The sequence below is a fragment of the Anabrus simplex genome, chromosome 1, assembly GCF_040414725.1.
Source record: "Anabrus simplex isolate iqAnaSimp1 chromosome 1, ASM4041472v1, whole genome shotgun sequence".
Classification (NCBI taxonomy): domain Eukaryota; kingdom Metazoa; phylum Arthropoda; class Insecta; order Orthoptera; family Tettigoniidae; genus Anabrus; species Anabrus simplex.
The window spans coordinates 1274283002-1274292452 of record NC_090265.1 but is presented as its reverse complement, the minus strand read 5'-3'; positions in this window follow the sequence as shown (position 1 = coordinate 1274292452).

Genomic DNA, 9451 nt, shown 5'->3' with positions numbered 1-9451 from the left:
TATCGACGGGGCCCCCCTGATATTATGCTTCTCGCCAGTATTTGACGAAACTCAGCGTCGTGGAGCCACTGATTTTGATCGTAAGGTAGTCCGTCCAAAGCCTTGTAGTCAGCTGCTCGATTTCAGCGGCGAATTCCTGTAGCGTCCCATTGGTGCTCTGTGTCCTCTTCCTTAACTGAACTTGGTATATGGCTGTCAGCTGGTTGGCGCCGTAATCACACGTCGAGCGCTCCAAAATCTCATCATAGATGGCACCCAGTTGGATGCTGGGTAATACCTCCGGTGATCAGGTGTACCGCTCTCTCTTCCGATGTCCATGTACGCAGATAGTCTCTAACTGGGTCCGGAACGTCCTCCACGAAGTAGTCCCGTCGCAGAATAGGGGTTTGACATTCGTGACGCTGGAGGCACCATACTTTCTGGTGGGCTGTGTTCGAGTCTACACGGTCTTCATTCTTGAACGCAGGGCACAAACTTCTTCACTCAGGTCTCGAACTCTGGACACCATTACCTCTGATATGTCCTTAAACATCTTCTCAACCAGTTCGTTAACGTCCTGCTAAAATACCACTCACCGTCACGTTAGTCTAATAAGAGATGGAACTAATATAAAATGAAATGTAAACATGAGCAAATAATGAAAGGTAAAGAACACAGAAAGGAATATAATTGAGATGAGAATGAGGACGAAAGTAGGTCTCTATTTCATTCCTTGCATCTGTTTCGTCTTTCATTACTCTTCCCCTGCATTGTTAAATCAGTAGCAACTGTTGTCGATCGGGTTTCTTTTCTGAAAATATGCACTAAACTCTTTGCGAAACATATTGTGTATATGCCATGCAATCTGTCTCTTCCATACAACAGAAACACTAAATATCATTTCCACTAATCTGAGCAGTGCAAATATCAATCTAAACACTACATTTCACATTTGATGGACTGGAGCAGCACTTCAAGATAATACTTTATTAATTTAATTTCACCGGGCGAGTTGGCCGTGCACGTAGAGGCGTGCGGCTGTGAGCTTGCATCCGGGAGATCGTGGGTTCGAGCCCCACTGTCGGCAGCCCTGAAGATGGTTTTCCGTGGTTTCCCATTTTCACACCAGGCAAATGCTGGGGCTGTGCTTTAATTAAGGCCACGGCCGCTTCCTTCCAACTCCTAGGCCTTTTACATCCCATCGTCGCCATAAGACCTATCTGTGTCGGTGCGATGTAAAGCAACTAGCAAAAAAAAAATTTAAAAAAAATTAATTTCAATATTAGGCAACGGAACATCTTCGCTGACTTACATACGTGCAATACACTATCACTCAATATAATAATTCTCCAGTCATTCAATTAAATTATGTCAAATTTGAGATATGCAGTAACTCCAGTACAGTTTTCCTGAACCCGCTGTGGGTTGGGGTGGTAGATACACCCACGGATTCCCCTGCTTATCGTAACAACTAAATGTTACCTTCAGGGAATCCAGCGTGGGAGCATAAGTTGGAGACCACGAGCATCATAGCTCAGTCTGGCATCGTGTCCGCTTACTTCTGCACAGACTCTTCACTTTCATCTTGCCGAGCGGGTTGGGTCTACGATTTTCATTGCGTAGCGGTGAGTTTGCACTCGGAGGATAGTGGATTCGAACCCTACCGTCGGCAGCCCTGAAGATGGTTTTTCCGTGGTTTACTACTCTTACAGGAGACCAATACAGCAGTTATGCCTTATTTAAAGCCAAGGCGCTTTTTCCAATTCCTAGTCTTGTCTTGCCCCATCATCTTCGTAATACCTGTATGTATCGGTGCGACGTAAAGCGAAAAGCAAGATAACTTTTATCCTTTCTCACTGGCCTCCCCTGGTCGTCTCCTGTGTTCTTCCGACCTCGACGCTATTTTGAAGGCTTTGGAATTATTTCATTATCGCGCCCTTTCGTGGTCCTTCCTTCGAAGCGTTGGAGCTTTTCCTCTTTCCATTTGATGAGTTTTACGAGAGAATGTCTGACCAGTTTTACTTCCTCTTAAGACAAGAATCATCACCACCACAATTACCGCAACCAGTTGTTCGAAAATAACTTTAAACATGTAGTGAACGAGCGAATTTACGTTTTGTAATGAGATGAACTTTCGTATTTATTTGGAGTTGCACTCAGCAGGTCTCCCGTGATAATCCGGGATAACACGTTGTTGTTCATGAAGCATTTAACTGAAAACCACGAAATATCCGTGAAGTAAATATAATAATGTTACATTTCATGAAGCGTGGAAATAATTATCGCAGTGGTACTAATTCTGAGCAATGGCCTGTATACAGCAGAATCCGCAGAACACACGGGAAGAGTAATAGGGCCGTACAGTACAACGACACTATCCTTGTGATGTCAATTGAAAATTACGTAAGAGCTTTAAACTATTAAGGTTAACCTCGTCAGGGACTAATTTAAAGCACGTATCACCCACTGCATGAGAGCCACATTATATTCTATGCCAAATATGATATCGATGGCCTAGAATGAAAACCTCGTATCTCACAAAGTTCTTCCTATCTATTATTTCACTTAAGACTGGTCACGCCTTCCAGCCACATCTGGGTATGCAGTCCATCAGAACAATGTTCGTTGGGTTTATTTTCCTATGCTTATAAGTAAAGAAAAAATGAACCTTATAAAACTTATACTCTAGGAGTTAGTAAATATGTCACACAAACATGCTTTCCTATAGTACGGTAAGGTAAGGTTCATTTTCCTTCACACAACGTACATTTTTCTGATGGACTGCATATCCATGTGTGGCTGGGAGGCGTGGCGAGTCTTAAGGGAAAAATTGGATAGGAAGAACTTTGTGAGATACGAGGTATTCATTCTACGCTGTCGATATATTTAAAGCACGTACTGATCCAAGGCTTCACCAATCTGTCTGCTCAGAATGGAGAGTTTCTCTGTCCCACTCTGGTGTAATTACTGCTTGGTACGCCTTGGATATGACAGTTCGAGGAATTATTTTCTCACATGTAACACGATACTCTTCAATAAATAAATCGGCGGGGAATATGTTGGCGTCAATGCTACAGGTCTATTGAGGGTGAAACACATTTCATGAGTGTATTTGGTTCTTCTTAGAAACAGCTGAAAGAGCAGAGGGTTTTTATTTTTATTTTTATTTTTTGGGCTCTCTTCATGCGAATATTGTGATATCACTATTCCTAATCTTTCTGTACTCGATTAAATCTTCTGGATCTAGCATGGCTTGTCTATAACCATAGACTAGACATTAGCACTACTCTGTTGGACTCATGGCGCTCAGCACCTCTGCTTCCTTATGATGTCAGTAGACTCTCTTAGGCCCAGACCCGGGCATGTTGGCTTTATTCGATTCCTTTTGATACATTCTTTCTCCTTAATTTAGTTTTAAGTAGGACTGAACCTTCATTAAATTAAGATAGTGAGACATTTCGAAAATTTTCACAAAATTTTCAATTATTTCACAATTTTTCACGTACCTAGTCTCGCTGGTAGATATTCCCATCACGTTCTCATCGATTTGATCTGACCTCTGAGCGGTGCTCTCTAATTTATTTATGGACATAATGAGATATTTCACACAACTCCATCTAAGACTAGTCCTGCTCCGTGGCTAAATGCTTAGCACGCTGGCTGGCCCTTGGTCCAAGATATCGCGGGTTCGATTCCCAGTCAGGTCTGGAATTTTAAACTTAATTCCTATCGTTTGGCAGCTGTATGCTTTTACCATCTTCAGCATTAGAATTCATCATAGGTACGGCCGCACACTCATAGACATGCAGGTCACTAAAGGTCGTCTACTAATAAAAGACCTTCTGTGCGATAGACTTATTTCATTTCTCATAATGCTCGAACTAAATCAGACTTTATTTGTCTTAACATGTAGTTCGGATGATGTTGTTTTGTTTCAAAGTGTTTATGAAATGTGCCTTTTAATTCCTTTAGTTAAGTAAATATTATGTAATTTTGTACTTAATATTTAAGTAATTTTGTACTAGATTTAGGTTGTATGTTCTCCCAGGATGATAATATAGTAAGTGAGATTGAATCAAGATGTAGTAAAGCTAATGCAGTGAGCTCGCAGTTGCGATCAGCGGTATTCTCTAAGAAGGAAGTCAGCTCCCAGACGAAACTATCTTTACATCGGTCTGTTTTCAGACCAACTTTGCTTTACGGGAGCGAAAGCTGGGTGGACTCAGGATATCTTATTCATAAGTTAGAAGTAACAGACATGAAAGTAGCGAGAATTATTGCTGGTACAAACAGGTGGGAACAATGGCAGGAGGGTACTCGGAATTAGGAGATAAAGGCTACTTTAGGAATGAACTTGATGGATGAAGCTGTACGCATAAACGTTCTTGGTGGTGGGGTCATGTGAGGCGAATGGAGGAGGATAGGTTACCTAGGAGAATAATGGGCTCTGCTATGGAGGGTAAGAGAAGGAGAGGGAGACCAAGACGACGATGGTTAGACTCGGTTTCTAACGATTTGAAGATAAGAGGTATAGAACTAAATGAGGCCACAACACTAGTTGCGAATCGATGATTGTGACGACGTTTAGTAAATTCACAGAGGCTTGCAGACTGAACGCTGAAAGGCATAACAGTCTATACTGATAATGTATGTATGTATGTATGTATGTATGTATGTATGTATGTATGTATGTATGTATGTATGTATGTATCTATGTATCTATGTATGTTTTGTACCAGATCAGTTTCTGATTTATTACGTCTTTAAGTTTGTTTCTTTTCTTTCTTTACAAGTTGCTTTACGTCGCACCGACACAGATAGGTCTTATGGCGACAATGGGACAGGAAAGGGCTAGGAGTGGGAGGAATCAGCCGTGGCCTTAATTAAGGTACAGCCCCAGAATTTGCCTGGTGTGAAAATGGGAAACCACGGAAAACCATCTTATGGGCTGCCGACGTTGGGGCTCGAACCCACTATCTCCCGAATACTGGATACTGGCTGCACTTAAGTGACTGCAGCTATCGAGCTCGATGGTTTCTGTTTCAGTTGACTATAGTATATCGTACCCAACGTAGGCACTGCAAAAAAAAAGAGCTCTTGAGGTTCAGTGGAAAATTGTTATTAATACATTCACTTCCGTTCGTCATATATAGAGGGCTAAATTTTAGGATGGTGGGTAAAAGTTGCTTATGAGAAAACTTTCTTTAACATTTGTTTGCTGATGTCTTCATATAAGTCTCTTGTACGTATATTAATTGCATTCACAGTGTGTAGTTCTTCCGGCAATGAGGGGAAACAGCAATTATAATTTTGACCCCATCCCAGGATAACATTTGAATAACAGTTCAAAGGTAGATAGCGCGTTAGCCAGTCTACGGATGATCGAAATTTGTTTCTTGGTTCATTATCACGTCTTACTTTCATCTGCTACGTTTCTATTCCTTCAAAATTAATTTAATATAATATATGATCCTTTATTTTGAAAATATTTGAACATATAGAAGACATTTTGTACCATCGAATCGACACTACATACCAGTCACCTAAGTACATGTGAAGTTATCATTGTATGGCAATCAGAGATAGTATACTAATAAGTTTTAGCAGGCGTGACGACGACGATGATGATGATGATGATGAAATAATATATTATGCAAAAATCTTACAATGACATGTATTAGGACGCGAGTGTGCTTACAACTAACGTAAGAGAGTTTCATAATTTCCATACGAATCTTTACAATATAGTGTGTAAATTACATTCATACTTTATTGAGAATGAAACGGTGACGATTCACCTCCTTCTCGACTATTGCGATAGATGCCAGGTACGATTTACCTTGAGTGTTCCCAACTAGTTGAACATATGGCGTCGAAGATAACATCCGCCATTTTATGGGGCGTCGCCTGAGCACGTACCGATGTGTGTCCTCACTAGGCGTGTAATGACAACGGGTACCACTTATATTCTCTGTGATGTAACCTAGTGACTCGAAAGAATAAACGGAAGTACAATAAATAGTTAAATTCGGGTGTTGCGTGAGATGATTCACCCTGTATTAAGATTATCCTGTTTACAATACCGGACAATTCCAACACAGATGGTAGGTACAGAGAAAGGCTGTGGTTCAGATATTTTAATCCCAAAGCATGACAAATTAAAATATTGAATTTATTGTAATATTAAAATTAGCATGAATAGAATGTATTTTAAATACAGCATTTTTTTTTTTTTGCTAGGGGCTTTACGTCGCACCGACACAGATAGGTCTTATGGCGACGATGGGATAGGAAAGGCCTAGGAGTTGGAAAGAAGCGTCCGTGGCCTTAATTAAGGTACAGCCCCAGCATTTGCCTGGTGTGAAAATGGGAAACCACGGAAAACCATCTTCAGGGCTGCCGATAGTGGGATTCGAACCTACTATCTCCCGGATGCATGCTCACAGCCGCGCGCCTCTACGCGCACGGCCAACTCGCCCGGTAAATACAGCTTTTTGATTGTGCAGTTTACTAAATTTAACTGTCATCCATTCGTTCGTTCACTCATTCATTTCATTTCATTTTATTTTGGCCAATTATGGATAACGTCATTTCAACAGTATCCTTCTTCGGCCATTGACATCTGCACAGTACTCCCGAATTCGCCCTCGGCGTTGCTCTTCTTTCTCCTACGTCTATGCCTTTCCTTTTTTAGTTTCGTCTGTTCTTAGAAAACATGGCATATTTGAAGTTTCTTCTTGAGTGAGACATGCCCTATGATGTCATGAAGTATGATTTTTTTTATTGTTATTATAACTAGTTTCGTTTCAACCAACAATGGGTTGCGATTACACAACTTCCATGATTTCTCTCAAATTATATGTCGCTTTCACAAGTACTGCACTCCTTCGTCCGTTGACATACTCGTGCTCGTTCTTCTGCCGAAAATACTCTGCGCTTTCTTGTTTTCTCATAGGAGTGATCCTTCACCTTCGCAACTTCTCTTCTGAACACTTCTCTTTTCCGTACCTCTTCTGCCTTGATTCCACACTTCTATAGATCCTGATGGACTACCTTTACCCACGGAACTTGCATTATCCTATTCTCACGAAATGTGAGAATCCTGCTGGCGAGCCTTTCTGGTTCCATCCTTTTAATATGTCCATAGAAATCCAGTCTCCTTTTCTTTATTGTGGTTGCAATATTTTCAAATCTTTGGTATTATTATTATTATTATTATTATTATTATTATTATTATTATTATTATTATTATTATTATTATTATATGTCCGCCTCCGTAGCTGCCGTCTTCGGAGGCCCGTGTTCGATTCCCGGTACTGCCAGAAATTTAAGAATGGCAGGAAGGCTGGTATGTGGTTTAAATGATACATGCAGCTCACCTTCACTGGAGATGTGCCTGAAAAGAACTGTACATGTGCCTGAAAAAACTGCACCACCTCGAGATGAGGACACGAGTTTGCATTTTCATTATTATTATTATTATTATTATTATTATTATTATTTTGTGCAGACATTTTGATTTGATGGTTTTTTACCTGCCCATGTATAGTGGTAACAGGCAGGTAATATTTTGTATGTCATTTATGTTTGAAAATAGGTTTCACATGAAGGGTGTGACACTTTTGTCAGCTCGGCGCTACAAGTTGACGGTAAAAGGAAGCCTTCTTGGCAGTCTCATGATCAGATCTTTTATCATCAAAATTTAGGGACCAGTTTCACTACGTGATATCATATCGTCCAAATTTTTTTGCAGGTTTTCCTACTTCCTTTTTTGTAGAACAGATGAATTTCAAAAAATATAGCTGAACTTCTATTGTACATTAAGAAACATAGCGCCAAATATATCATGATAGCAGTATATTGAAGGATTTATTTATGTAAATTTTTTAATGAACATGAAATATTCTCTCTGCTAGACGTTGCGTGGGCGCCGATCGGATTTCTGAGTTACGCCCATCAATACGTTCTCTCAGGAGACTGGTGTGCTCGTCTCCTTGAGGGGCTAATTTAATTAAGCAAATAACGCGTGTGCATGCAGCATGGACTACGCCCAGAACCGGATGTACCTGGACTAGCTTAGGGTTTGCAGAGAGTTCGTTTCTGGGTAAGTGGACTGGCTATTCTAGACCAGGGTGACACAGGCATCGTCTTCCCTAGAGAGTGACTTAGGTGCGATAATATTGTCTCCCAAAATATAAAATTACTCAACACTCGCATGTTCATATGCTTCTCACTCAAGGAAAGTAATACCGAGCTCGACAGCTGTAGTCACTTAAGTGTGGCCAGTATCCAGTTTTCGGGAAATAGTGAGTTCGAAACCCACTGTCGGCAGGACTGAAGATGGTTTCCGTTGTTCCTCATTTTCACACCAGGCAAATGCTGGGGCTGTGCCTTAATTAAGGGCACGGTCACTTCCTTCCCACTCCTATCTCCTTCCTGTCCCATCGTCGCCACCAGATCTATCTGCGACGTAAAGCAACTTGCAAAAATAAAAGCAAGGATATTAATTAAGTAGCGTATATTATTAGATCTAAGTCTCGCTCTTGATTTGAGGTTCGTTGTTAAAGAGTAGATCTTACTAATATAACGATAATGTAACGTAATGGGAGAGTCTATGGAGTTTGTTCGGTTTATACCCACCTCCTCATGAAGTGGTTCACTGATGCACCTCGATGAGGTCGAGCATTGTCGTCGACGAAAATGAATTCATCTTTGACCATCATTTATCACTTGGAGGTACATTATAGATTAAATCACACACTCACAAACATGCATAAACAGAACCAGTGTGTTTTATTTACAAACAACGACAAAACCATGGTTTCTAAATATATTATATATCAAACTAATAAGGAACCTGAGATGAGGTGTCATATTTTTTCCAAAATGCTTAGGACTTTTCCATCTGTTATCCTAAGATTCGTAAAATGAGGCAACGTTGATGGACTGAGATGATCAATATACAAGTTCAAGTACTCAAAACAACATTAAAATATCAATATTTTGATCTAAAATTACGCACAAAAGAGGTCCTTTACACCCTCCTCGGTAAAGCCCCATTATATGACTGGAGAAGGAAGTCTGAGCACCAAAATTATGCCTACAGGCAACGTTGTTTGTTGGTTGACGCCAGTCGTTTACTAGTAGACCTTCAGTTCCTCATACGTATCCTGAAGGGAGCTTTGTTCGTTTGAGGTATTGTACACAGCTGTATTTTAAAACGAAATTGTTAACACTTAAAGTACAGCATTCACTTTTATTTAAAATGCGTCACTATTACCCACTAAGAATATAATGAGGTAAGTTGCTTTAATAAATGAATAATACATTCTTTTGTTTTAGTCACCTTACTATACCATCCAATGACTTGCTTCAAGAAAAGCGGTGCTATGTACAATTCCCTGCACCACCCTCAGTTGACGTAAACCACACATTTGTATACCACGCAACACAGCTGGCTTCAAAATTTCGG